General features: G+C 34.5%; 1 pseudogene; it reads right to left on the bottom strand.

Moving 5' to 3' along the window:
* Nucleotides 1–8,339: 8,339 nt before the first annotated feature.
* On the bottom strand, nucleotides 8,340–26,963 carry LOC149201178 (SWI/SNF complex component SNF12 homolog pseudogene; annotated as a pseudogene).
* Nucleotides 26,964–27,378: the final 415 nt, after the last annotated feature.

Genomic DNA, 27,378 nt, shown 5'->3' with positions numbered 1-27,378 from the left:
GAAAAGGGTAATTTGTTGGGATGTTAACCTACCTCTTTGACTATATGAAAGAAATAATGTAAAGCTGAGAGTGATAGATGTTTCAATCATGGCAGGCATGGAATACACCAATTACATACAGGTTGGGCCGATGGACGCGAGTATATTACACAGTGCCCAATTCAACCGGGTGGAAGTTACACATACAGATTCATCAATGTTGATCAGGAAGGAACCTTGTGGTGGCACGCTCATGTCTCATGGCTCCGAGCTAGGGTCCTTGGAGCAATCGTGATCTATCTGAAGAAGGGCAGTTCATATCCTTTTCCTAAACCCAAAGACAAAGCTACAATCGTTTTAGGTGAGTGCAATAGGTTTATATAGTTCACAAAATCATTTTTGATGCACTTAATTTTTTTTATGGACATAGTATAAAGTATACCGGTCGGTTTGTGGGGATACTCCTCATTAGTCTCCCTTCTACATGCAGCAAAAGGAGACCTGTCTACGTAGCAAGAAGAGGATCATTATACGCTGGGAAGAGGAGGCCTTAACCAGCCCTAGACACAGTCAAAGAGGAGTCTATATAAGCTGCCCTAGCCACAGTCCTCAAGGTTGATGTAATCCGCAATTAAGGGTGACACTTACACGCTATCAAAGGAGCCCTAACGAAGCCTACTAATCTATTGTTTGATGATGCCCTAATCCGCAGTTATGATGAAGCCCTATTCGCAACGAAGGAGAGTTGATCAGTAGTGAACCCATACACTATAATAAGGACCCTAAATATGCAGTTTAGAAGGGCTTCTATTTGTTGTCATCTAGCCGTAGCAATGTAGCCATCATACAGAATGAAACTGGAATAAGTTAAGTGACGGTTTGAGCCTCCCTCTTGCAACTGTGTGAGGATGGTCCCTTCTTGTAAGGATGCCGAGTTAAAAGAAGCAGTGGATCAACCTGTTGGGATATCATTGGAAGATCAAGAGTAATGTTTATGCTGCTATAGGAAAACTATGTGTTAGGCTATAGGCCATAACACCACACTCAAATATTTCTTATGGGTATTTGAGGGTTCAGATCATTAGCTTAATCTAACAAGGTGTTGTGTATAATGTTGTTGAGATCTAAGGCTAATTTTGATGACTATATGATGTTGCCTAGAGAAAATGGACTAATTGCTAGATGCGGGGTAATAAAAACCACTGGTATTTCACATCTCATGTTTGTGGATGACTTGTTGTTTTCTAGAAAAATAAGTTAAGCAAACTACAAGCATTCTGTAACATACTTTCCAGATTTGGGGTGGCATCTAGAATTATTATGAACAAAGATAAATCTATTCTCTGATTACTAGTATCTTGCCTCCAAGTCACTAGCACATTTACTAACACTGATACAAGTAACTCATTCAGAAATTGGGAATATGAAAACATACCAGGAATTGGGAATCCGCAAACAAATAAAATCTAGTAGGTTAGGAAGCCTGTGGAATGCGCTCCTCTCAAAGCATAAATTGTGCTTAAACCTTGCTTGACAGGTGTTCGCTGAATCATGAATCTATGCTCCTCTCCAGCTTAAATCGTTGTCAAACCTTGCTTTGGGCAGCCTTTAGGCACAACCCAGTAAAATTACAGACCCAATACATGACCCATATTGACATCTAGTGGCTCTCAATTGAAACTACAAAATGAAATCGTATCAAAGGGTAATTGTGAAATAATAATTAATAAGAACTTGGATCATATGCACAATTAGAAAAAACAACTCAAAAAGAAACTGTTGTTTTTTAAATGAGAGCAACTTAGAAATTGCCAAATGTAATGGTATGAAAAGGTAATTTTGACATAATAAGTAATAAGAACTTGCATCGTATGCACAATTAGAAAAAACAAACCAAAAAGAAATTGTTGTTTTTGAAACGGGAGTTTCTCAAATGGAATTTAAGTTTTAACATGAAAGGAAATTCACAAATTCAACATTCTTAAAATTTTAATTTGAAAAAAAATGAAATTTAAAAAAATGTTGAAAATTTAACAACCCTTCTTAAAAATTTTTAAGATATTATTCCAATTTTTTTTTAAATGACAAAAATCATATTTTAAATTTCTTTTGATGCGTAAAAATTTCTCCTTACTTCTCTGACGTGCCAGAGGCCCTTTGAAGGGCTCTGACGTGTTCAATTTTGAACGCTGGAAGTTGGACATGTTCTCTCTGGTTGGGAGTTTCTATTACTAGCAATTGTCCCAAAAGGTACAAAGAGAGGCCGATAGGATTATTTAATTGGAATTTTTGAATTTTTCTAGAAGAGTTAATTGGTTTGTGGAAAACCTGGTTTTCTTGGACTGGATCATTGTGCAATTACTTTTCTTTAGATGTTTTGTTTATATCTATATTACAAGGAACACATTGAATGTATTATTTCATTTCTGCTATCCTTACTAATATCCTGTCCGTGCTTTTTTTTCATCAATTTGATGAAATATTCCATTATCCTTTGGTCAAAGTCCTCACCTGCATATTAGTGTACATCCTGGTAAGTTCAAAGCTTGAAAGCCAACCAAAAAAGTCAATCATAACCACCGTGCACGTATTCAAATTCATAATGTAAAACTGTGCACGTATTCAAATTCATAATGTAAAACTGCCAGACAGAGTTCAGACAGAGTACCTCCAAGATGGGTATCACCGTTTGTAGCCAAAACCTCAAAAGCTCTGTTGTCAATAGTCAGAACACTAACATCAAACGTGCCACCGCCAAGATCAAAAACAACAATATTTTCCTCTCCACCCTTCTTGTCCAAGCCATAAGCTATTGCTAAGGAAAAATATTTACAAAGCTAATAGTAAAACTGTACTTGCAGAGTGATAGTTCTACGTGACACAGAATGAAAGTTCTACATCATAAAAATTATGAAAGGCAAACCAAACTGCAAAAGGCCTGAGACCCAGTACTCTGAAAACCAACCAGATCGATACAACCTGAGACCAAGTACTCTCAATACCAACCAGATCGATACAACCTTTTGTATGAGCTGAATATCCATGTATAAGCAATGAAACAATAAAGCAAGAACTGTCCGACAAGGCTGCAATTTTTCTTATAAAAATATCTCCCACTGCAACGAGTTCATAACAGAAATTTAATGGCACTCCCCTGCACTAATAAATTGAGAGGTATGTGGTAAAAACGATACCTCTCATGATTTTTAATTTTTCATTATTAAACATATACAATACAATTAAATCTGGTACAACCTGCCCCATACAATGAAACTCTCTTCAACTAAAATTGATATGTTGTCCATCAAATTTCTACAATCTACAGATAAGTGAACCTTTCACAAAATTCTGCAGTTGCATTCACAAGTACACCCTCTAGTTATCCACAGAAATTTCCTAGCTCCTGAGCTCTGGGTAGTTACTATATTCATGGATAATATTTAGCTTCAGAATAAGTGGCAGGACATACCTGAGTTTAATCTGGCCTCAATCATTTGGGATATCTAATTTCTTTTCTAGTTTATAACAAGCGAAACCTCAACACCTGCCATACCAGACAAGTAGTAGCCAAAAACAGTAGTCGGAGTTGCTAGAATGCCTTAGTGTTCCATTTAAAGAATTAAAGGCTCAGTGAAGGCATTCGAGGTCGTTGGTCTATGTGGGCTGGTCGATGTATGTATACAAATTAATCCCAATTCAACAAGTCCATTTTAACAAGTCGGTGTGCTATGCAAAAACACTGAAACCCAATAAAGAAATCCACAGAAGACCAAGCTAAATCACCACAATGAAATGTTAAAACTTCAAGCCTAGAAAAATACCAGAGTACTTTATTCAAATTCATAGCACTAGTATGCCTGATTCTATATATAAACCTAGCCCAGAGGAACAGAGTCGTCCATAGTCTCAAGTAGTAGAAGAAACTGCAAATTTGCAAAACAGCCAAATCAAAACGTTGATAGTCATCATACACCCATACAGTAACGAATACAAGTGAATAACAACTCATTCCAGAAATCTTCAATCTAGAGCAACCCAACAAGTAAATTTTTGTTTCCATCATAACCCAATACAGGAATAAGCATAATTTTGTGATTTTTTTCTTTCACGTTTTACTGAAATAAGTTCAAATCAATGTTTGCGATGACCAAGAAAGCTCAAGCCAGACTTGGAGTGCAAGCTAAGGAAGAGGCAAGGGAAGAGGAATCATGTAGCGTGGGACAATGTCAAGGGGTAGCTGGGGAATGGCAGGATCAAAGGCTTTGGGCTTTCATCCAGGTATGGTTTCTGGTGATACTTATGGCTTTGACAGGATTGGAATGGGCCCTGTGGATGGGTTTGCAATGCCAGATATGTTTACTGCTCCAGCGAGTCAAGGCAGAGGATTTCCTCCTTATGGCCAACCAGGTCCCAGATTTGGCCCAGCTTTAGGGATCAATAAGAATTATCAATTCCCTACACCCTTGGAAAGAAAAGTGACATACAGAAGCTCGTTCCATGTATCAAGGACGCCTCGTAAACACCAATGGCTACAATTTGCAAACTGCTCAAGATGCTGCTTAACGGTACTACTGTAAATTGAAGGGTGACCATCTTTGCGAAATTGGGATAGTCCTGTGATATCCAGCAGAGTAACAGGAAAAATCATAGTCCCTATAACTTCCTTCACTATGGGCACCTGAGGAATCACTGGAGGCGAGTATCCTTCAAATTGCACTGGTTCAGTCTGACCATAGCATTTATGCGCGTTCTTCTGATTACAATAAATTGGGCTGCACATTTACATCAATTTTATGAGGAAAACCATTTCGTATACCTAAAATAAGAGCCATAGCTACTTGAATAGATTTCATGAATATCTTGGAATTTGATCTATCATAAGAACAGTTATATTTTTTTAAAGCTTAAACTTCCAATTCCAAAATATTCATGAAAACTGCAATCCACATCAAAAATTCCCTATAATATATACAATGTGTGTTTGTATAAAGATTTACCTGTAATGTGTAGGGGACGAGGTGCTAAAGAAGACAAGTGATTTTTTGGGATCGATATTTGCAGGTATCCAGTTTGCCCACGTCGTCAATGCCCTCTTGTAAGCCACAAGTGGATCCATGTTTGTGTAAAGCTGATTGTTAGCCATGATTAGGTCCCATCTGTCCAACCACATTCCAAGCTATTACACCTTTAATATCATTTACAACACTAAATTTGGCTGCCCCTTGTTGAAAATTTTAATCAGAAAGTTCAGAGTTTTGATACTTCCCACCTTTGATCTTGCCACCAATGGGATGACTCAAAAACCAATACATCAACTCCTTTCCAATAAACACCATTATCCGCAAGAGTGTCCAGATTGAGAATTCTCTGGTTCTGACTGTTAGGAGTATCTATTCGTACGATGGTTTGTTGTGTACTTGCAATATCTATTACTAGGGTGACATGTTCCCCTGCAGAATCGCGGAAACATGATGGTATCTTCAGACCTAATTTACCCTAGAGGCCATTTCTACCTTAAAATCTACCTCCTTAAATTTCAGTTAATCTCATCCTCTGAATTTTCAAGCTACACTTATTAAGTTTTACTAGGGTGATACATTCCCTTGTAGAATCTTGGCAACATCATGATATACTAGAAACGATTTTACTCCAGAATCTACTACTTTAAAAGCTGCCTCGTCATAAATTTCAGTTAATACGATACTCTAAGTTTTCAAGCTAAACTTCTTAAGTTTTCCTTACATGGACAATCTGAGAAATTTCATTTTTACGTTCAGCTTCTAATAGGTTTACACTTTGAATGTACCGACAGTTTTTCGGAAAACAAAAGACAGGTTCGTCTGAATATCAAACGCTATGAGGTGAAGAGGTTTGAAAGCTTGCCTGGAGCGATCACCTCTGTCACGGCTAAACTTGCAGCTAAAAATAGGCTGATGAACTTTTCCTTGCGCTTGCAAAATCTAAGGACTGTCTTCAGGGCCTCAGGCTGTCCAACAAACTGGAAAACAAACCATGGATCAGGTTCTGCTCTAACATCCAAATGCAATTCCCCTACCTTAGATTTGCCAATGCAAACCCACCCATTATGAACCTCTACAGAACTTGAACCCATCCACTTAACATCAAGTCCAATTCGAAACTTCCCAAGTTGTTTATCACTCCCAATACCACAATTTCTCCCTTTTCCGAAATAAATTGCGACCTCCAGGCAAGGGTTTGCAGTCTTTGTTCTCCCCGACCATGAAACTACAAGTTGCCTTTGAAAAGAAGTTTCATCAAGGTAAAAGGTGGCAGCAATTCTGTGAGAATCCGGAGCAGAGGAATGTTGTAGAAGCAAAGGAAGTGGAATAGTCTTTGTTGGATTATTGGGAAGCTTAATTTCACAAAAGCAAGGGGCACATGCAGAGTGAATTCATGAAGTTGCTGGTTTCGATGCTACAGGCAGCCTCAAAGCCAATGCACTAATAGAAATCTTCACAAAGGTGCAGGGATCCATGATAAAAAAAAATTGTCCGTGTATAACAAAATGTTACCAAATTGTGTATCTTTTACGAAAATGTGAACATATGTTCTTCTGGAAAGAAGGGAAATGAATAGGAACAATAATCATTTGATGACTGGGTAACAATTTTACACAGTGATTACAAGAAACAGTACTGGAACCACTAGAGACATTGAAAAAGGACTCATCCGATCACCTCAGATGTAAGAACAAATTCAAACATACAAAACATTGCAGTCTCTCTGAAATTAAGAGCCACTGTAAACCTTGAAACCAGACCAAGGAGTCACCTTGGAACTAATTCTTGCAAACTAGAAAACCTCCATAAATGAGGAGAGGCATATAAGGACATGGATCGGAGCTTTCAAAAATTAGATGGGCAAGCAAACCTTTGGTTGAGTGTTTAAATTCCTCCACAGAGCTCAATTATCAGAAAAGGTTTTGAAAATCAAATATTGGAAAGAGTCTAGTATGCCGAAGAGTTGAAAACGCAAACTGAAATCCTTGACAAAGTTCAAATCGTGGCAACAGCTTTAGAGAACTTAAAAAGAGGGAAATTATCCCATCAGAAGTCCTGATTTCCTGCAAGAATTGAAGAGGAAAATTGAAATCCCTCAAAGAGTTCAAGACATGGAAATAACTTTAAGGACCTCAGAAAGAAAGACACTATCCACAAATGACTACACTCAAAAGCACATTAAACAATACCGTCAATGCAGAAGTGCCTAACATATCTCAGGAAGTTGCAGGCATGAATAGTAGAAGTTTTAGCGAGTCAGAGCATAAACAATGAGAAGTCTAAGGAACTTAGGACGCTAAAGGCATAAGAACACTGAATCCATTCCAAGAACTTAAGAAGAAACTCTTCCCAGACTCTTAGTAAGGGCTGAACATAAATATTTGAATGATGAAGTACTAAAAAATCAACTATCAGCAAAACAAAATGATTTACTTCTGAAAAATACAATTTAAAATACCCTAACAAGCCCTTGGGTCAACATTTGAGTTGAATCAGTACTAATAAGAGATATTCAAGAAGAATGCCCTGTGCTAGTACTAGTATTGTTACCTCTCAGAGTTCTGCTATTTCTGGGACACTTCATAATTAGGTTCTACTAAGACTGTATCTGTTAACCCTGTATATTCTATACATTTCTATAATACATCAATGAATTAATGTTAAAGAACAAAGTAGAATTCATGAAATCTATTAATCCATCCAATGAAAAAAAATAATATATGGGATTGTATTTCACTATATCAGAATCTAGTGGAGAAGCCAAGACATTCAATGCTTGGGAATATAAAAGATTTTCATGTTAAGAGGAAGCTTCTACGAGGCTACGAGCTCGTCACACGTTTAACCGAAGCATTAGTACGTCCCTGAAAAGGCTAGCGCAACAAGTTACCCTGTTTTCACGGGAAACAACGCCTGAGAAGTGAATCACACAATTCTTTTCATTTCATTTTCATTTCTTTACGAATGAAATACAAACCCATCAATGCGCCATCATTTTTACTACTAAACATAGAGCCCTAAAATTTGATAAAGAGACATACAAATATTAAATAGCTCGACATGCCATTTGATCACATGCTTGTCTATATAATATACATCAAACAAATAATACAGAGTTAATGGCAATTTACTAGGCAACAACAGTCGATTAATGGAACAACTTACCATTCACTGGTCCATGACAGTTGAATTTAAGAAGTAGAGGATGCCATTTGATCATATGGTTGTGTATATAATATACATCAAACAAATTAATACAAATTGAGTGGCACTTTTCCAAGCCAGAACAATCATTTATTGGAACAACTTTATTTATTAACCATAGGGGGCATAAATGCATATAACTACTATTAAAAGTCACTATGCTCATTTGACACACTGGAAAAGCAACATATTGCTGACTCCAAGTTCTATAAGCTCTCCCCTTTCTAATCTCAAGAATCAAGCTCTTACGTAGTTCCAGGGGGTTCATTCCCTGCTCCTGGCTTGCGGTTGAGATAACAAATGATTGCATCTTCAACCCATGGTTGATTGTAGAAGTCAGACCTGCCCTCCTTCTCAGCATTCCGGCTTGCTTCCCCGGCAACAAGCTCTAAATCCCTGCTCTGTGAGGCTATCAACACATTTATAAACTCCACAGGAGATTGACTAAAGCCCAGATAAAATGCTCTTCTGCGACGATGCTCATGAATCTTTTTAATTGCTCCACAAATTGCTTCATCGTAGGCATCAATGTCCTTGTGCTTCTCAATATTAGCCAAAAACGCACTCATTTCCTTCTGCAATGGGAAAGGAACATCCACTAAAACATCATAGCAAGCATGGCCAACAGGACTATTTCCTGACAATCTTATCTTGTGCTCTAAGTGGATGGGCTGCGGAGGATAGAGATGCTGAAAAAGCTTCTGGGATATAAAAGAAAACTTAATCTTCTCGCCCCCGAAAATCCTCTGCAATGGTGGGTCACAGTTAATGACCGATGGATCAGAAGGATGTTGAAGCTTCTTAGCTTTCACATACTGCCAAAGTGCAGCAATGATTCTCGGTCTTGTATCCACCTCAATGCCGAGAAGTTCAGTCAAGGAAGGCGAGAGCTTGAATTTCTCCAGAACATAATTCATTTCCAATCGAATAGATGCAGTGAATTCTTTGCTACTCCGGCTTCATGTAGTGGGTGAAGATTCGAGACCGCCATCATTATGGAGAAAGGAGTTGGCATAACAGTTTTCCGTTGAGGTTTTGCGAGACCCGGGCAATAGGACTCGCGCAAGCTTCAAAGGTTCTTGGTTGAGACCATGACACGTAATTGAAGGAGACGCTGAATGCCCGCTGAAAAATATTAAAAAGAGGTCTGATACGAAAACTATTTGCCGCTGAATATGGATGACACGTGTCAACTGTAGAGACAAAAGGATGACGAAAGTCCCTTTCAAAGGAAGGCCTATCGGCCTAACTAGGTTATTGTGAGTGTTTTTGGAAAACTTAATTTGTGTGTTTTCTAAACGGCCTCATTGTTCGTAGGATTTTAGCGCAGAAGAGTGGCTATTGATGTAAACGTATGGGAATATTTTAGGAAAATCGATGAGGATTTAAGGATTATTTTTTAAATAATAATAATAATAATAATAATTTATTTTATATAAATTTATTATTAATAGTTTTAATTGATTTACATTAATTATGGATCTATTATGTATTCAAACTGTTTAAGTTTTCGTAATGGTAAACATTTCAATAAATTATTAAATTTAATAATAATAATATTATAATATATTAATATTAATATTAATATTAATATTAATATTAAATTTATTATTAATAATAATAAAAATAATAATATTAAGTTTTTGTTTTACTAGTTTTGTTATAGGTAATTGGATTTTCTTGGTATCCATAAATCATTTTTAAAAAATGAATAATATTGATATTATATTTAATAATAATAATAATAAATTTAATGATATTTTTGACATGGCATGACAACAAAATTTATAATAAAATTACATCAAATTAATATTTCCAAATAAGAAGAAACACTCTATTGGTTCCAAAACACCAAATCAACATTTCCACCTCATTGAGTAGCATAATTGAGAGCACATACTAGGCCTTCATAACCACACCAAATTAAGCTCGCATAATGAAGCAGTTTCCAACACTCTAATGAACCCTGAGCTTAGGAGGCAAAAATAATTAATACTCTAGTGGATTCAAAACATCAAATCAACATAAATCAACATTTCCACTTGATTGAGTAGCATAAATGAGAGCACATACTAGGCTTGCATAACTGCACCAGATTAAGCTTGCATAATGAAGCAATTTCCAACACTCTAATGAACCTTGAGCTTAGGAGGAAAAAATAATTAATACCCTAGTGGACTGAAACAACTCACCATACTCCCCTTCTCATCCTTATGCAATGAGTTGTTAACTTAAATAGATAATCCACAACCTAATCACATCTTATATAATAATTTCTCGTCCCCTCTCCCCATGGCAGTCGAGTGAGATCCCATATCGAAAGGTTGGTTAATCAACATGACATAAGTAAGTACAAAAGGTCAAGTGATCAATTTTATTTATAGCCAATTTAGAGAGGCGGTCCAAATAAAGAACCCACATAATATACAAAAGCAGGTGTAGTTGAAGAGTAAGATGAAGAGGTGGTTTTCCAAGGAGGCCTCGCAGATTTATATCATCAGTTTTACTAGTTTACCCTTAATCCATTGAAGTTGGTTGGCCTAATGAATTAGTCAGTACATCAGTCTCAGAATGATTGTATGGATTTGGAAGTCATAACAAGTGTTTCACATATCCTTAGCTACATAAAATTACCTGAAGTGGACTTCTGTTCATTAATGCAACATTCCCAATCTAAGTCACTGTAGCCATTCAACTCTTGATTGGACCATTAATGGGCGCACTAACGTATTAAATTTGGTTATAACATCACTGGTCGTCCTCATTCCCCCTTCATTATCATCGTTTTCTTATTCAATGGTATATTTTCTTTTGAGATTATATCAATTTACAAGTTGGATATTTTTTTGCCCTTCTATCTTATTTCTTAAAGAATCAACATGAATTTTGGAATCAGCTTGTGTGATGAATATTCTATTTTCCTTTGCATCTATGCTTCTTAATCTATGCCAACAGAGCTATGGACCAACTCCAAACAACTAAACCCTCTCTAGGATGTCTCTATTTTGTCTAGTGCTATTCTAGTCTCAAGGGGATTTATGTTGTTCTTTGTCTCCACTAAGATTGCATAAAGGGGGAGGTTGGATTAGAGAAACCAGTTTGTTGAAGTAAAATTTTGGAGAACAATATGAAAACATACAGAATTATGGTTGAATATCTACATACAATATGTGTGGCGCACGTTAGAGGTAAAATAACAAGTTCCATTGTGGCTCATTCCAAATCCAAGGGTACATGTTGCGATACAAAACTTTGAAGATGTATAAGAGAGTTATCAGATTATATGGCAATGATATAATCGATGAAGAATAGTTGCAATGTTGAATAAGAAATTTATTGTAAATTTCATATTTGTAATCATTCAATTATGAATCTCAAAGTTTAAACTTTACATTTTGAATTTCATTAATTTGATTTATTTCATTGATTAGAAATATTTTATAAATTAAAACTTAATAATGAATAAATGGAATTGGGGTTTCCATTCATGAGGCACATGTAAACTTGTTGTAAAGTTAAATTTATTTGTTACCTATTCTTAGCAAGTAATTTATGTTGCAAATGGAACAATTCCAAACTAGGAAACATCTAGATAACATAACATATCACACCCCTTTTCATATATGCTATTATTCCATATGACATAGCCTTATGACGTTCCCTTTGCAACATGTGATTTAATTTCTAGTAACCTTTCTTATTTGAACTAATGAGAATGTAGAGGATGAGGCTATAGGATAAGAGAAACATATGCCCGCATCGAAAACTACTTTGCTTTCCTCCACTAATCAATCAAGTAAAGAACACTCTAATTCTCTTTTTATTAATGAAATAGTTGTATTAATGATAAAAAAATATCAATTTAACATTTCTTTCTTTTTTCATCTAATGATCCACCCCTATTGTGACAACGTCAATGTCATGAGTACACAAAAATGTCATCAATAATACTTGTAGAGGAAATAAAAACTGAAGAGGAAGAAGGAACTAATGAATTCATTTCTCAATACATTAAAAAAAAGTGATCGTACTAGTTATATAATTGGAAACACCATGCACCATATTATGAAAACATATTCTTGATTATAAAGTTTATTGAGATGAAGTATTTTGTGTCTGTGAATAATTAATGAATGATTTCTATATGTGTCTTTATGTACAAAACCACATATGTTGCCTTATTAATTTTTTTTTTAATTCTCTATGCATGAATTTTAGTGTGTTTCTTTCAACTATTCTAGCAGATAGATTGGGTACTACGGAATTGAGAGTGATGTGAGGCCATGTTCAATAGAGAATAAAGTAGGATTTGGATAACCTTGAAAAAAACCTACCTCAATCCAATAGAGTAACAAAAAGTCAATGTTGACTTTCCTATTGCTCTATCAAATTGAGGGAGGTTTGCTCCAAGATTAGACTACTCCAACAAATTATGCTAGAAGTCAATATGATCTCATTGATGTATTCATCAACTCAATTCTTTTTAATTATTGTTTAGTCGTAAAAGTCGTTGTTAATTTATTTTAGTATTTTTTTGATTCTTTAAGTGTTGTTTAAATCAGTAAAAAAACTATTGTAAGAGATATCAAGATGTACTTCCACCACAGTACCCTAGACTTCCTCGAGAGAGGCCACCGAACGAAACACCATCAATCACTTCTATTATGGTCTTATTTTTTTTACAGAGAGACATGTAATATATTGTTTTTTGTTTATCTTCTTTGTTATAGAAATTTTTGAGATATATGGGGATTTGAATTCCTTTTGGCATATATTCATAGTTTGTAGAGATTCCTTATCAATTTATGTTTTTCACACCATGGATACAGCTGTATTATGCTCAATTATTCCATCATTCCTAAGTGCATCAAAAGGCCTTACGAAAACACTAACCCTATCTTCACAACATAGTTTGTGAATTTTCTACATTCCTTTATGCTTACTACTTACTCATTGTTCCTCAAAAGGTGGCTCATGACACACTCTATTGAAATTTAGTCATTGTAATCGAAATCTAGCACTATTTTGGAAACACATTAAAAAGACATATGCACACTATTTTATTTTTTTGTGATTTTTTTTAATTTATGTAGTGTTCCAATGTTCTAACATGTCAACACTTACTAGTGAAGAGTCATAGATACATGTTTGGCACATATCCTAAATAGGATCTACCAAACATGTGTTTGACATGCTAGGGAAGTTTCATGTGTGTAATTATGTTCAAAACCTAAAACACATCATGTAGGTCTACCATGGCATGCCCTATATATCTGAAGTTACATGTCTAAGGAAAATAGAAGAGATGAACTTTGTGTGTCAAATTCAAATTGAAAGTAGATTTTATGTAAAATTCTAGTTTTCTTGTAGGTATACATTTTTATAATATTGTATTAATAACAATATTCTATAATCTTTACAATTATTAAGAAATTGATTTCCTTGAATTCATAAACCATTTATAGATTATTGTCTAGACCACCTATCCATAAATTTTACATTAAAGAGAAATGGATCATATTCCTTGTCTTGTATCTATAATTAAAAATTTGTTTCCCTCTAAAGGACTACAAAATACCTTCAAATTTCTTTTCAACATTGTTGAAGTATAAGAATTTTTAAAATTCCACAAATTGCTTTTCAATTGTTCTAAGTCAAATAAGATAGATATTTCTTTGTTTTAGAGCTTTTGATTACTAAAAACTTTCGTTTCATCAATATGGATGTTATATTTAGGATATGTTATTATGATAAAATTATTTGTCTTTTTAGTTGTTGACATTTTTTTTAAGTCTTGCTAAAAACAAAAATTAATGAGTTTCCTTACATCCTCTGAAAAACTAGTGGGAAATAAATATTTTAGGAAAACAATAGATGGTGAAGCTTGGGTGTAACATGATCATGTAAAATTGATGTAGGAAACTATCTCTCTCTAATTTTTTATTTCAGTTCCATCAAAATAGAAGATGCATAGCTATGACCATCAAATTTATAAAAACTGTGTGTACTTATTTCAATTTACTCTTGTTGGCCATTGGTGAAACACCCCCAACTTACACTGTGGGGGATATTATTGTGAATTGGATAATGTAATTCTCCCCAAGTGTTTTGTGAAATTTTATTAACCAACTCTTGAGGATTGGTTAACTTGGGTGATGCATCCATTTACTAACACAAGTGAGTTCTAGTGTAATGACAATTTTTATTCCAATAAATGCTCCATATGTTCCCATTGAAAATCTTGTTTGTTCTTATCATAAATCCTATCTTATTGTAGTAGAATGGATAGGTGTGGATTATTGTATTATTCTAGGACTTCTCAACTCTAGATATTGGAATTTTATGCAATTTGTTGCATCTACATAATGCTCAAGTTAGAAACAACTTGATTGTCAATGTATAATTACTTCTCCAAGCATTTGTCATAGAGGTAGCCAATAAAATGTACTTTGTTTTCATTAGTTTGTGAAATGATATTTTCCTCGACACTTTGAATGCTTGTTGGATTTTCACATTTTAATGAATTTCATTGAAAGGATAATATATTTTTCATTCTTGAGCTAGGTGTTGTGCTTACTGTATCACCAATATAATGGATGTGACATTTATGTGGAATGAGTGTACAAATTTTTTTATTTAGCTTACAGCTCCTCAATTTCGTCTTCTATTTATTAGACGTCCTAGCAAAATTTATTGAATTCTTGAGCGGTGGCAATTTCCTAAGTGAGCCTAAGCTAGTCACCCAATTAGATGACTCAAGATGTAGAGACATAAATATCCATTAGTGCCTTGTAACGAGCCTATGTTTCTTCCTAAATGTTGAGGATTTCCTTGGAAAGATTCTATTGTTCCTCTCGGGTTTCATTGAGCATATTCATTGAAGTAGATGATTTTTTCATAACATCATTTCCCATAATAAGGGTAATGTTTTAGAGGGACTATCAATTTCCCTACAACTGTACCCTCAATGTTATGATGAGCTCAAGAGGTGCCTACAAATGCCTCCATAAGGAAAAACAATTGTCCACAAAATCCATAAAACCTTCTACATGATATTTAGTCTGAATGGATAGCTTATTAGCCTTGGAAGTATCTCTTTCATCTTTTCTTATGGCCCTTGAGTCTACACTTGCTGCTATAGCATAGTCTCTTAGAAATGTGTAGTCATCTATGACATTTGAGCTATTACGTAGGGTCTATCCTACAAATACTTTTATGTAAAGATTTTGAAATCATTTTGCAACTCCTTATACATAAATTAATCTTGTACATGACACTATTACAACACTACTACATAAAGGGAGTTTTAAGACAATATTTGACACAATTTTTTAGTAAATTGTCTTAACTTGAGATAAAAAGAACTTCTGTATTGTTTTCAATATTGTCTTTAAGGGTGTGTCTAAAAAATTATTGTCTTAAAAATTATTGTTTGAAAGATTATTTTCTTAAGGATTATTGTCTTGAAGATTATTGTCTTAAAAAATTGTCTATGTAAAGACAATATATGACACAAGCATTATTGTCTCTTAGGAGACAATTTTGTTTTTGTCTCCCTTGAGACAATTTAATTTTTGTCTCTCTAGAGACGACACTCGAATTAGAGACAATATGCCTTTAATACTAGCTACTCTCTCTCTACAGACAACAAAAGTTTTATTTAAAGATCACTTTTGTCCCTCTAGAGACAATACAAAAAAATGAATCCAAAAATATCTCACCATTGAAATAAATCGATATAGAAAACACTTAATTAAAAATAAACTACAAAGTCATTGATTAATTCATGTTAGCGCATAGTGGAATCGAACCACCAACCTCCTGCTTGTAAGGCAAGTGCTCTTCCATTGAGCTAGCACACTAAAGAATTACGTGAAGATTTATGGCAATCCTAAAAACTGCATTTATAGCCATTTATTTTTATTTTTTTTAAATCTGACACATGATCTATAATCTTTATAAAAACTATAATCACATGGACCATATTCTTAACTTACTAAGACTTATTTTTCTTCATCTTCTTCTCCACACATGTATGTGTCTATTATTGTGTATATGCACCCATATAAAATTCTATAGAAAAATGTCTTGATTTCCAAACATAAGACAAAAAGAATTATGATTTGTGAATCTACAATCTACAATTCAATTGCTACCAAAGCAAAATAAATGAAATGGAGTGTATATATTCTCTTGCACCTTTGCAATGAGTTCTCCCTACTTAAAAGTTAGTAGACCTAGAATATGCTTTTCCTTTGAATTTTAACCTGGATAGGTTCATGGCTCCATCCTAGCCCTACAATTATTCAAGGCCCTCTATGGCTTGGGAGTTCCACACCACCCATTTTTTATGATAGTGAAGAGTACCGATGACCAAGAACATGTGCTAAAAATGTCATCTATGTTGCTACTAAATGCAAAGATATATCATGATAATGAAAAAACAACAACAAGTTTCTTATTAAACAAGCGGATGTTGATTATAAAAAGGAGTGGATGACATAATGGAAGACAAAATACTCTTCAATAGTGAGTGCCAAGAAACCATGGTGCACACTCAAAAAAATAGATAAGAATAACATGTGAAAAATTGAAAACTATGAACTGTAAAGAAAAAGGTCAAAGAAATGCTTACCACAAGTGCTCCAATGGGATCTATCCTCCAGTATAAAGTGCTTGCAAGAATAGCAGCAATTAGACCAATAGAGTTGGTGATGACATCAAAGAAATGATCTTGAGAATATGTCTTCACAATCTCATTAGTAAAACATCGACAATACATTACGGGGAACAAATTCAAAAAAGTAACTGAAACCATAATTCCAACCACCCAATTCCATTTGTCACCATCTAAAGATAAATCATCCTCCTGTGGAAATTTGGAATAGAGTTAAAAAAAGTTAATTCCTTGTATGGAAATTGGAAAATGGAAATTATAACAAGATCTGTCTTTAGAAATGAAAATAAGAAAAAGAGAAATGTCTAAAAATTATATGTTTAATTACATGTATTAAACATTATACACTTTTTTTAAAAAAAATTGCATTTAGATATTTCGATAATGTAAATAACTTCATAAAGAAATAACCCTAGAATCAAACATGTTCACGGCAATGAACCAAAGTAAAAAGAGGTATATCATTGATTGGTTTCCTATTATATAAGTCTCTAGGCAAGGAAGTGCTCAACTATGGGCATTTCTCTTGGTGACTTCTAACTTCATCAATAGAGAGTGATGGAAACCTAATAGATGACCAATATTAGGTTCTGGAGAACTGGTAAATATTGTTTAACACAAGGTCATATACTAAATTGGATCTTTAAAAAACCAACAAGCACCACCAACCCTTTACTAAATGGCCCATTGGGAGGGATCTGACTTTTATGTGAGGTCCACATCAACATTTTTAGCAAAGTCTCGAATGTAGAACTTCAAAATTTTTTATTGAGGTGGAAGTAATATCTAGGTAAAAATAAAATATGTTATTTCAAGTTTAAAAATACTATTGGAGTGACAACATTCAATTAATTTATCATTTAGAACTATTAATGTTTATGCCACAATGTTTCAATGATTTAATGTCATCTATTGTGATTCATTCTGCATGAAAAATATAATGTTGCAATACTAATACTAAGATATTTCTTTTATTTTCTCTCTCCACCTTTTGTGGATCACATTTTCCTATAGTTTGAAGGGCATGCCAACGAGAATCAAATTTTAATTCATCCGTGAAGTCATAATTATGATTTAGGAAAGGCAAGGGGAGAAAAGAAAGTAATAATAAGCTACAAAGGATATCCTATAGGATGAGGATGTCTAAAGCATTTATTGACATTGTAAAGTAAAATATGTTTGCTCAAGCTATATTTTTAATCCACACGTCAGACTATATTTTCATTTAGGCAGATGATTTTTTCATAATGTCCTTTCCCATAATCAGGGTAAGATTTTCGAGGAGCTACCAATTTCCCTGCAATTGTACCCTTAATGTTATGATGAGTTCAAGAGGAGCCTACAAATGCATCAATAAGGAAAAACAATTGTCCATAAAATCCGTAAACCATTCTATGTGATATTTTGTCTAAATGGATAGCTTATTAGCCTTGGAACTATCTCTTTCAACTTTTCTTATGGCTCTTGTGTCTACACTTGCTGCTATAGCATAGTCCCTTTGAAATGTGTAATCACCTATGACATTTGGGATATTAATTAGGGTCTATCCTAGAGATACTTGTATGTAAAGATCTTCAAATCATTAGCCAATTCCTTATGAATAAACTAATCTTGTACACGATGCTATTACAACACTACAACATAAAGGGGGGTTTTAGGACAATATTTGAGACAATTTTTGAGTAAGTTGTCTTAACTTGAGGCAAAAAAAAACTTGTGTATTGTCTTAAATATCATCTTTAAGCGGGTGTCTAAAAAATTATTGTCTTAAAAATTTGTTGCTATAAAGACAATATATAACACAAGCATTATTGTCTCTTAGGAGACAATTTCATTTTTGTCTCTCTTGAGACAATTTCATTTTTGTCTCTCTAGAGACAACACTCGAATTAGAGACAATATGTCTTTAATACTAGCTATTCTCTTTCTAGAGACAATAAAATTTATATTTAAAGATCACTTTTATCTCTCTAGAGACAATACAAAACAATGAATCTAGAAATATCTCAGCATTGAAATAAATCGATATAAAAAAAATTTAATTAAAAATAAACTACAAAATCATTGATTGATTCATGTTAGCACACTATGGAATCGAGCAACCAACCTCCTTCTTGTAAGGCAGGCACTCTTCCATTGAGCTAACACACATTAAAGAATTATGTGAAGAGTTATGGCGATCCTGAAAACTACATTTATAGCCATTGATTTTATTTTTTTTAAATCTAACACATGATCTATAATATTTATAAAAACTATAATCATGCAGACCATATTTTTAACTTACTAAAACTAGCAATTGCCCCAAAAGCTAGAAAGAGAGGAGGATTATATCTCTAGCAAAAAATTTCAAAATCTTGTATTAGTATACAGTTAAGTGTTCATGTATACAGGCTATCTTGCTACAGTGGCATATCCATGTGTTGGGATTTCATTCCATGCTAAGACTTATTTTTCTTCATCTTCTTCTCCACACGTATATGTGTCTATTATTCTGTATATGCACCCATATAAAAAACAAAATGTCTTGATTTCCAAAAATAAAACAAATAGAGTTATGATTTGTGAATCCAAAATCTGCGATTGAGTCATTATCAAAGCAAAAGAAATGAAATGTAGTGGATATATTCTCTTGTCCCTTTGTAGTGAGTCCTCCCTAATTAAAATTTAATACACCTGGAATATGTTTTTCCTTCGAATTTTAAGGTGGATAGATTCATGGCTCCATCCTGGCTCCACAATTATTCGGGGCCCTCTATGGCTTGGGCGTTCGAGACCAGCCATTATTTATGATAGTGAACAATACTAATGACCAATAACATGTGCTAAAAATGTCATCTATGTTGCTACTAAATGCAAAGATATATCATGATAATGAAAAAAAACAACAGCATGTTTCTTATTAAACAAGTGGACTTTGATTCTAAAAAGGAGAGGATGACATAATGGAATACAAACTACTATTCAGTAGCCAGTGCCAAGAAACCATGGCGTACACTCAACAAAATAGATAAGCATAACATGCGAAAAGTTGCAAACTATGAACTATAAAGAAAAAGGTCAAAGAACTATTTACCACAATTGCTCCTGCAGGATTTATCCACCAGTACAGAGTACTTGCAAGAATATCAGTAATTAGACCAATTGTGTTGGTGATCACATCAAAGAGATGATCTTGAGCATATGCCTTCACAATCTCATTAGTAAAACTTAGACAATACATATGAGGAATAACTTCACAAAATTAACTCAAACCATAATTCCAACCATTGAATCCCATTTGTCACCATCTAATGATAAACCGTCCTCCTGTGTAAATTTACAAATTGAGTTGACGAAGGTTAATTCCTTGTATGAAAATTGGAAAATCGAAATTATAACAAGAGTAGTCTTTAGAAATGAAAATAATAAAAAGAGCAATGTCTAAAAACTATATGCTTAATTACATGTATTAAACATTATACACTTTGTTAAAAAATTTGCATTTAAATATTTCGATAATGTAAATAACTTCATAAATAAATAATGCTAGAAGCAAGCATGTTCACCCCATTAAACCAAAGTAAAAAGAGGTATATAATTGTTTGGTTTCCTATTATATAAGTCGCTAGGTAAGGAGGTGGTCAACCATGGGCATTTGTCTTGGTGACTTCTACCTTCACCTTCAATAAGATAGTGATGGAAACCTAATGGATGACGAATATAAGGTTCTAGATAAGTGGTAAATATTCTTGAATACAAGGTCATCTACTCAAGTAGCTCTTCTAAAAAACCAAGCACCACCACCCCTTTCCTAAATGGCCCATTGGGTGGGATCTGACTTGTATGTGATGTTCACATGAACAGTTTTAGCTGAATTCTCAAATGTATAACTTCAAAATTTTGTATTGAGGTGGAAGTAAAATATAAGTAAAAATAAAATATGTTATTTCAAGTTTAAAAAGACTATTAGAGTAACAACATTCAATTGCTTTATCATTGAGAATCATTAATGTTTATGCCACAATGTTTTATTGATTTAACATCATATATTGTGATGCATTATGAATGAAAAATATATTGTTTCAATATTAATACTAAGATATTCTTGTATTCTATTTCCACCTTTTGTGGATCCTATTTTCCTATAGTTTGAAGGGCATGCCAATTAGAATGAAATTTTGATTCATCCGTGAAGACAAATTATGATTTAGGAAAGGAAAGTAATAATAAGTTGCAGATGATATCCTGCAGGATGAGGATGTCTAAAGAGTTTATTGACATTATAAAGTAAAATATGTTTCCTCAGGCTATATTTGCAATCCACACTTCAACGATGTCAAGAAGACTAGTCCTATGGTAAAGCTTGTTCATACAAATCATAAGTTGATCTTCTTAAATTGATAGGAATACATGGAAATTTTTATTAAATTTCCACATGATTTGGATCTTTTTTGTATGTGGTTGAGGCCCTCAATATATAAACACGGTGAAACACGAATGAAATTTTGATTCATCCGTGAAGTCAAATTATGATTTAGGAAAGGAAAGGGGAGAAAAGAAAGTAATAATAAGCTGCAGATGATATCCTACAGGATGAGGATGTCTAAAGAGTTTATTGACATTATAAAGTAAAATATGTTTCCTCAGGCTATATTTGCAATCCACACTTCAACGATATCAAGAAGACTAGTCCTATGGTAAAGCTTGTTCATACAAATCATAAGTTGATCTTCTTAAATTGATAGGAATACATGGAATTTTTGTTAAATTTCCACATGATTTGGATCTTTTTTGTATGTGGTTGAGGCCCTCAATATATAAACACGGTGAAACACTTCATTTTCAATGAATTGCCTTCCATGACAATCAGTGGAGATTTATTTGTCTATATAAAGATTGTCGAGGTTACTTGCTACCTTGTTTTGCTATCCAACCCATAGGTGTTTGGTCTTATAAGATTTATCATCTCAAATCTATGACATTGATCACCACATTTTTCAAAATTATTCTAGCAACTGTGGTGTCGAGTGACCAATAAACACATATAATGGTAGATCTATGATGCAATGTTTTCTCAAATATGTGACCATAAAGACACCTCCACTTGCTAGTGCAAGGCCCCATTGGCAAGGGATTTCCACCATTCAAATTCCCCATCTTAGTTCACCTAAACATCTCACATCAATAGTTCTAATTCTTCCTTGAGAGAACCATTTCCTGTGCCAAAAATTTGAAGTTGGGGAAGAATTATTTAGGCAATTTCGAAGGTTGTATTTGCCTCAAGAAAGGCCTCACTGTCACATATTTGCAGTCATGACCAGATCATAAATTTGTTTAAGAATATCTTGAGGCAAGAGGAAGGAGTTTCATAAGTGCATGGGGCCTCTAGTGGCCTTGTTACCTTGCTGGAAGCATCCATGTGGTTGGATGTGTGACCTGTGAAAAAACAAGGAGCGGAACCAAGATTCCAAGGAGATATTTCAGTAAATATTGGAAGCCAAGCACCCTATTGTTTGTACCACTATATGATTGTGTATGCCATCATTTCATGGATTGAAACTGAGTTCTAGGCAGTGTATTCATTCCTATAGGATTGTAGGAACTATCTCAAATGCAGATTGATATTTACATAGGCAAGTAATAGAATATTGAAGGAATTCTTCCACTTTTCATGCAAGGGTTTGCATAAAGAACAAGAATGCTCACTGCCTTAGAATTTCGTCGTGTATTTTAGCTTCCCTTTATCTCATTTATTGTGTCTATATGGCTGAGTTAAATGCAAGCTCTGTTTTTACTCAAATATTATATCAGTCTATAATGAAGCTCCAGATCAGTACACATTAGATTAGCATGTTTATATTCTTTATTTCCAATTTATGCATGGTTATAAAGTGAAATGCAAGCTCTATTTTTACTCAAATCTGATATCAGTTTATAATGGAACTCTAGACCACTACACATTAGATTAGCATGTTGAAATTCTTTATTTCCCATTTATGCATGGTATTGGTTTGTTTGGCAATGAATTACTAAAGAAACACCTACAAAACATTTCAGGTGTTGTGCTGGTTCATAGACCCACCACTGTGTAAAATGCTTAATCTGCATGGAATGGTAACCATTGAATGTGAACTCATTGTTAAAATTTATATATGAAGCTTATCTTGCTATTTAGTAGAGTGTGGGAGTGCCTTGTGAGTGCTATAGTAATTCATTTTAAATTAAATGAAGAAAATGAACCTACAGCCATATGCTCATAAACTATTTAATGAAACTCATTAAAGAGAAACACAGTGAAACACAGCAAATTCAGGGGCAGAGAATTGGTTTTTCCGAAAGGGAAATATTACAGTGTTGTACCCCGAGATTATAGATGCCAAAATCCCTCATTGGATGTGTTTCTTTTTTCTTCACCTTATGAGACTATCACACAATATTACGTTCCACTAACCTCAATCCGTCACTTCTAGATGGAAAAATTTAGCTCTCTATACACCGCAAAATCTTTAGTTTTGTAGTAATCCAAATTATCTTAAAAGATCTATATAGTGACAAATCTTCTATAACTTGCAATATAAAGCCTCAAAACCTCAAACCCCAACCTTAAACCCTTTTCACACACACCACTAACAAAAAAAACACTCTGATCTACTGGTGTCAATCCTAGAGAGAACCAGAATGACCACCAAAAAGGTATATGAAAGAAATTAAAAGATAATTTGGCAGAGTCCTAGACCCCACTCACTCGATTCATCCATCATTATTTTAACTATCGAACAAAAAAGTAATAGACACATTTGTTGAGAATGTTCTGTGATTGCTTTCATCCTGAGAGCGACCATAGAATATTATAATTGGATGAATTCGAATATCCAATAAAATGTTTTTAATCTCATTGATGCCTATTAACTTTTGATGATTTGATATGGTCATTTTAAAAGGCCTAGTTTAAAGGATTTATGAACTAGTCCTTTTATGATCGACTACTTATCCAAATCATTACATGTTTTCGTGAGAAGAACCTACTATTCCAAATTGTGTAACTATTTCCGTGTGTAGTTCATCCAATGATGCCAACCAGAAAACGTTCAACTCAAATATTGATATAAGTGAAGTATGCTTAGTAGATGCACACGTTAATATCACCGGCATCATCCTCCCTCTATTTCAATTGTATTCAAAAATAGTAGGCTCATTCTCTTTGAAGCATTGTTATGGTCTATCATTCGCCCCCCCTCCTCTATTTCAATGTTTTCAAGAGCTATGGGCCCACCCATTTTGATGCATTGTTCTAGTCCAAAATCTTTTGAAGAGATATGGGCCCCTATTTCCTGTGTTTGGATTAGGCCTAGAAAAATTGGAGAGGCAAATTATGTGCATGTGTTGAGGTATAATTTCTCTTTGAACATGGTGAAATATCTTCTATGTATTTCAACACAACCCTAGAAAAACTCTGATATAAAGGCCGAGTTGAAGCACAAGAGTATAGGGCTTCTAGAGGAGGATTTGCATAGGTGTTTTAGGACTTTTAGGCCAAGTTGGGGCAGCACTGTAGCTTTTACAAGAAGCCGTAGACAAGGTCAAAAACCTTAGAAGATATTGTGCACAGGGCAGAGTATTTGAGGGCAGATGATGATGTCATAGACAGGTATGATGTATGCCTTGCATGTTGATGTTTTGATAGGGATTGTAGGTCTAGTTTTGGAAAGTTTTGAAGAAGCCTATGTATAGTGGTTAGAGGACTGTTAGTAGTTGTTTGCGTAACCCTAAGTGTTGTGGAAAAGTGGTAGTTTTTTCACAACAAGAGGGTTGTACAGTGTACGCCTTAAGAATTGACTTTTGGAGAAGGGTAGTGAAGAGGGCTAGTTATTGGGCCCTAGTTATGGGATTGATAATGGGACAAATTAGAGATAAAAGTGCAACACGAAGCCCTAAGTCTATTCATGTTTGGAGTAGTAGAGAGGAAAGAAGTGGACAATTGTTAAGACCCTAAGAGTTGTAACTCTTGGAGGAGGATTTGTGTAGGCCTTTGAGGACTGTTAGAACAAGTTGGGCTAGCATTGTAGCTATTACAGAAAGCCTTGGAGAGGGCTAAAAACCTTAGAATATATTATGCACATGGCCAACTATTTGAGGGCAAATGATGGCATCCTAGAGAGGTATGTTGTAAGTCCTTCATGTTGATGTTTTTCTAGGGCTTGCGGGTTTGTTTTTGGAAAGTTTTGAAGCATCCTAATTATAGTGGTTGGAGTGTTAGTGGCCGTTTGGGTGGCCCTAAGTATTGTGGACAAGTGGAAAATTTGTCACAACAAGAGGGTTGTACATTTTCTGCCCTAAGAATTGACTTTTCAAGGAGTAAAAGGGCAGTCAAGAGGGCTAGTTATTGGGCCCTAGTTCTATGGTTTGACAGTGGGCCAAATCAGAGATAAAAGGGTAGCTCCAAGCCCTAAGTCTGGTCTTATTTTTAGTTTTATTTGTGCCTTCATATCAAGGATCATGTTTATCGACCTGAATCCATTTCTCACAAAAACAAGTACCCAACAATAGATACAATATTTCTTATATGTTTCTTGTAAGTAAAATATATTCACGCAAATTTGATGCCTCAGAATAAGATTGGCAATGACCTCATTGTGAAATAAAGAATAACCGTAAGACCTTTATGTGAACTAAATAATAACCACATGAGTGTGTCTCTAAACTCTGTAGGCAGCCTATCTGACTCTCAAACTACTATTCTATCCCTAGATTGGTCCCTCGGTATTCAGTTCAAGCATATGAAAGATTGCAAGATCGACAAGTCGGTGCTAGAACTATTGACTAGACTATTAAGAAACCTACCAATGAAAACTTTCAAGAAGTAACTAGTAAGTGATACCTTTTCCTCTGAATATTGATTCCGTCATAGAGAATTAGTTACCACAATGGTATTTCCCTACTCTTCTCACTAGGTGCCAAGAGAATGGTTACAGTATTAGGAGAGAAGCATCTCCATCCCAGCTTTGGTAAGTTGAAAAGGAGTAAAAAGTTATGGAGGCATTAACCTCTAGCTGATTGAAAAATTTTGGGATGCTACTTTAGGTATTTTTTAGTTAGCATCAATTTTTTCCATTTTAATTAAATGGGCTTATGGACCGACCAGACATCAGCATTATTTAATACAATTAATCTGTACAGATCTATGCAAATTATAAAAGGAAACATAAATCCCAAATCCCAATCTCAATTTAAGACCAATATACCAACATTATAGATAAGGACACTGTTCCATGCTTACAGCAGCACACAACCTTGAATTTCAGATTCTCCCTCGTTGGAAAAACACTGGTATTTTAGAATCTCTAGCCATTTTTGTGTTTTCAGAATCCACAGTTGTTGTATCCCTACAGCACTGTTGCGAGTATAGAAGAAAGATACTTCCTTGTGGCATTATTTCTAAGAGATAAACAAGGTGTGGAATCTTTAAAAGAAAGATACTTCTTTGTGGGATTATTTCTTAAAGATAAATAGGGTGCATAATTTTTTTGCATTAAGAGCTATGCTTTCTTGAGCTTCTAGGATGAAAATGACTATCCATGGTCAATTATACTCTCTATTTCTACTTGCAGTAATAATCTTCCTTCAAATCCTTGCTCCAAATTCTTCTGTAGCGAAAGCTCACCGAAATGAGGACAACGTCATGGGTTTCCCTAGAGGGAACCCCACTATACAAGCAATAGGGCAAACATGACAACATAAATGGAATTCTTCTTTTTTAGTACAAAGTCCTGAACAAGTATTTAAATCATTCCATAAGTAAGTGCCCCAATTAAATTTTTTCAATCTCCAGCTATATAGTTGAAAATGATGAGAATGACATTTATACTAATTGATTGCAGTTGAGTATCTAAAAGGGTGGTCAATACTATGTCGTAATTGATTCCAGTAACAACACACATGGTACTCTCTGCTACATTGTTATTGAAGACGAGCTGTTGTGGATCATATTTGAGAGTGACATGGTCATGAATAGTTTCAAGACCATCGATAGCAAAGGTGTCAATGTCCATGCCCATGGTGCCTGCATAATGATATAGTATTTGACCAACATCATCATTCATGGTCTCAGCATTAACGACTGCATTCCAATAGGAAATGCCTTGGTGAGAGATTCCCCTGAATATTATGGTTGGAGAACGTTGGCAAATGGCGAGGGAATTTCAAATTTTGGAGGACGTCATATCTGGATAGGCCATTGTTGTCTTTCCAACTGTAACGATGGCTTAATCGATGCAATTATGGGATCCACTGCCATTGGATTCCTTTCGATGAATTTATAGTTTTTCTATTAATCTATGTCATAGACAAAAAGTTGAAATGGTAGTTTCTATGCAGGTCATGCTTCTGGGTCATAGCTGCAACTATGTTCAATATGTAATAATGCAAGTAACGATCACCTTTAATTACTTTGGTGAAGGCCTTATCCATAGAATGCCTAGGTAAACTCTCTTCCCCACGTGAAATCAACCTCTTTGA

The sequence above is a fragment of the Pinus tabuliformis genome, chromosome 2_1 (assembly GCF_031772625.1).
Source record: "Pinus tabuliformis cultivar Carrire ecotype Pingquan chromosome 2_1, CPIR1, whole genome shotgun sequence".
NCBI lineage: Eukaryota > Viridiplantae > Streptophyta > Pinopsida > Pinales > Pinaceae > Pinus > Pinus tabuliformis.
Note: the sequence above shows the minus strand (reverse complement) of the source record. Positions and strands in the feature narration are given on the sequence as shown.